Here is a 4,010-nt window from a genome sequence, read left to right as displayed (position 1 = left end):
AGTTAAATAAGCAGGTGACAATATACAGCCTTGACGTACTCCTTTTCCTGTTTGGAACCAGTCTGTTGTTCCATGTCCAGTTCTAACTGTTGCTTCCTGACCTGCATACAGATTTCTCAAGAGGCAGGTCAGGTGGTCTGGTATTCCCATCCCTTTCAGAATTTTCCACAGTTTATTGTGATCCACACAGTCAAAGGCTTTGGCATAGTCAATAAAGCAGAAATAGATATTTTTCTGGAATCCTCCTGCTTTTTCAATGATCCAGCTGATATTGGTCCCTTCTTCTCCAGGGACCTCTTTATTGAGGGCTGGTGTGTCTTCTTGGCACAGCTGACACTTCTGAAGGGCTCAGCTGCCAAATTGGCTGAGTATGGGCAGTTTTTCAGGTTGTCAAGCAGTAGAAATATGGGGGGAGGTCCTACCACCAGTTTATTGGACAAGCTTGGAACATCCCAGCTCTTCAATAATAACAACCCATCATATTCATAAGGGCTAGAAAATTTCCCAAGCACATTCATACTTATTATCTCATTAAATCACAACATCTGCATGGAGACTTTGTGCCAATTTTATAGATGAAGATCCTAACCCCTTGTCAAAATGTGATCTGCAAGCTGACACCATTGGCATTGCTTGGGAGCCAGTTTGACATGCAGAATCTTGGGCTCAGACCTGCTGAGTCATGACCTGCCATTTAAGATGATTCCCAGGTGATCTGTGAGGGCTTCCCTTGTGGCTCAGCTGGTAAGGAATCTGCCTGCAATGAGGGAGACCTGGGTTCGATCCCTGGGTTGGGAAGATCCCCTGGAGATGGGAAAGGCTACCCATTAGATCGCAAAGAGTCAGACACGACTGAGCGACTTTTCACTTTCACAGGTGATCTGTGTGCACATTAAAGAGTGGAAGTGCTGGACTAAAGGATAGTGACTCTCCCAGCATTCCAGGACAGCATGATGGCTCACCTGGGATGAAAACCCAGGCTCCAAGAGGTAGAGGCACTGAGCCTTGTAATAAGGGGGAGAAAACCGAACCATCAAGCATCTTCTCAGGGCAACCACTGGACTTGTCTGGAAGAGCTCCATACATCACTTTGGTTGCCCTACTTGAGTGATGGGGGAGCAAAGGAAACAAACTGCTGTGCAAAAGAAGGAATTTGTGTTGATCCTGAGAACAAAGACAAAGGTGGGCAGAGAAATTAGGAGGAGAAAAGAGGAGGAGCGTGCCAGAGCCTTGGAGGAAGAGGTACAGTAATGTTTGTAAATTCTTGGTGGGAATGGATTGCTTTGGGGGAGTTGTTTTGTTTTTGGTAGACAGTGTGAATGGGTGGTGTTTTACACAAAGTGGAGTCTTGGAATGACACAGTGAAGCTGGGAACTGGCTGGTGCCGGACTGTTGTGAGCCCTCAGAGGGCCCTGGAACTGCATAGTGACTGTCTGGACCAGCTTATTTCCTGTTCTTGGAATCCCTAGGACCTTGCATAATATAGCCAAAATGTTTCTCATATGAATGAACGAGAGCATAAAAAAAGTCCATAAATATTATCCTGTCCAACTCCCTCATTTTTTTCCCTGCCTGTTTGTTGTAGATTGGCTTTAAAAAATTTTATCATAAGATACATTAAATATTATAACATGAAAATACAGATATGCAATTTGAAAAAAAAGTAATAAAATGAATACCAATATAGTCACCTTTCCAAATCAAGAAACAGAACATCAAAGATTTTATGCTTTTTCTTACTTAATGTTTTTGACTGTGCCTCCAGCATGCAGGATCTTAGTTCCCTGACTAGGGATAGAACCCAGGCCCCTTGCAGTGGAAACGTGGAGTCTAAACCACTGAACCACCAGGAAAGTCTTGACATCTTTAAACAATCTGGAAATGTTTTCTTTTGTAAGCTTTGAGGTAGGAGCCTAAGTAACTTTTTCATATAGATAATCAATTTTGACTCAAGATTTGTTGAAAAAGTTTTCCTTTTCTCACTAAGCTGCAGTGCCAACTTGTTCTTAAAAAAAATTCTGTCTCTGAATAGGTTTGCTTCTGGGTTCCATCTTTGATTCTTTGATCTACCCGTTATTTTCAGTGTAAAACTATGTGATCTAATTACCAAAGCTTTATAATAATTACTCATATCTGACATGATGAGACCCCATATTCTTCTTCTTTAGCAGTATCTTGGCTCTTTATAGGCATTTGTGTTTCTAAATAAATTTTAGAATTAGTTTGTTAATCACCAAAATGTATTGTGAGAATTTTTTTATAGTTATATAGAACCTTTAAGTCAGTTTGGGGGAGAACTCATATCTTTTGATATTTAGTCTTCTAAAGCATAAATAGGATATTTCTCTACAACTTTTATAAATTCTTTTATGTCTTTTAACAAAGTTTTATAATTTTTCTATAAAGATTCTTCCTCATTTATATATCAACACTTCATATTTATTGATGTTACAATAAAAAATCATTTTTAAAACTACATTTTATATGTATTGTTGCAGAGACAGAAGTGCAATGGAATTGTGTTATCAGCTTTCCGTTCAGCGCTGTTGTGTCATTTTACTGCTAACTTTAGTATCTTATCTGTAGACTCTTTTGGATTTCCAAAAGAATGGGTTTGGTCTTTACCTTCCCATCTCCTATAAATTACGGTATCTTGTCTTCTGTCCCAGTCCTTATGCCATTTATTTGTTTCCCTTGACTTGTTGCACAGGTGAATATCTCTAGTACCAAGTAGAAGTGGTGGCAGAGAAGGCATAGTTTTCTTATTCCTAATTTTAGAGGGATCTGTTTTGACATTTCGTCATTGATGTTTGGTTTTGTAGTTTCAGGTTAAAGAAGCCCCATATTGAAGAATTTTTTAATGAAGAGATGTTGTTGTTTTTTTCCCCCTTTAAAAATGAACTGTAGTCCACATGTGGGAAATGCCTATAACATAAATGTATGCAATTCTACACACTGAACCCATCTGTGTGACCACCACCTAGGTCCAGAGACAGCGTATCACCAGATCCTGAGATATGCCTTTCCATCTTATTACTCAACCCACAATGGTACCCAATCTTCCGATACCATAGGCTAATTTTACCTGTGTTTTAGTCTCTTATGTAAGTGGAGTCATAGTACTGCCTTTGTGACTGGCTTCTTTTGTTTTTCTAAATAATTATTTATTTATTATTGGCTGCACTGGGTCTTCATTGCTGCACTCGGGCTTCCTCTAGTTGCAGCCAGTGGGAGCGACTCTCGAGTTGCAGCATGCAGGCTTCTCATTGCAGTGGCTTCTCTTATTGTGAGCACAGGCTCGTGAGTACATGGGCTTCAGTAGTTGCTGCACATGATCTCAGTAGCTGAGGCTTGTGGGCTTAATTGCTCATGGCATATGGGATCTTCTTGGACCAGGGATTAAACCAGTGTCCACCTCATTGCAAAGTGAATTCTTAACCACATGAGTTTGAGTGAACTCCGGGAGTTGGTGATGGACAGGGAGGGCTGGCGTGCTGTGATTCATGGGGTCACAAAGAGTCGGACATGACTGAGTGACTGAACTGAACTGAACTGAACTGGACCACCAGGGAAGCCACAGGCTTCTTCTGTGCAATGTTATGTTAATATATTCATCTATACTCTTTTGTACAATTGTAGATCACTTATTCTTGACAATGAAATGTATGCTGTTGTGTGAATATACTGGAATCTATTTATCCTATGTTTGATGGGCATTTGGGTGGTTTCCTGTAAGTCTATTACGAATAGTTCAGTTCAGTTCAGTCTCTCAGTCGTGTCTGACTCTTTGCGACCCCATGAATCGCAGCACGCCAGGCCTCCCTGTCCATCACCAACTCCCAGAGTTCACTCAAACTCACATCCATCGAGTCAGTGATGCCATCCAGCCATCTCATCCTCTGTCGTCCCCTTCTCCTCCTGCCCCCATTCCCTCCCAGCATCAGAGTCTTTTCCAATGAGTCAACTCTTTGCATGAGGTGGCCAAAGTACTGGAGTTTCAGTTTTAGCAT

At 41.1% G+C, this 4,010-nt stretch overlaps 1 protein-coding gene across 4 annotated transcripts in view; it reads left to right on the top strand.

The window, feature by feature from the left end:
- The first annotated feature begins 860 nt into the window (after positions 1 to 860).
- Positions 861 to 4,010, top strand: part of CCR8 (chemokine (C-C motif) receptor 8) — a 20,348-nt gene continuing 17,198 nt past the window's right edge. For all 4 annotated transcript variants that reach the window (XM_010835488.1, XM_010835483.1, XM_010835487.1 and 1 more), the window contains exon 1: positions 861 to 1,242. The gene's annotated coding sequence lies outside the window, so the exon portion shown is untranslated. The remainder of the gene's footprint in view (positions 1,243 to 4,010) is intronic.

The sequence above is a fragment of the Bison bison genome, unplaced genomic scaffold, assembly GCF_000754665.1.
Source record: "Bison bison bison isolate TAMUID 2011002044 unplaced genomic scaffold, Bison_UMD1.0 scf7180017864043, whole genome shotgun sequence".
Classification (NCBI taxonomy): domain Eukaryota; kingdom Metazoa; phylum Chordata; class Mammalia; order Artiodactyla; family Bovidae; genus Bison; species Bison bison.
This window is presented reverse-complemented; position numbering and strand designations above follow the sequence as displayed.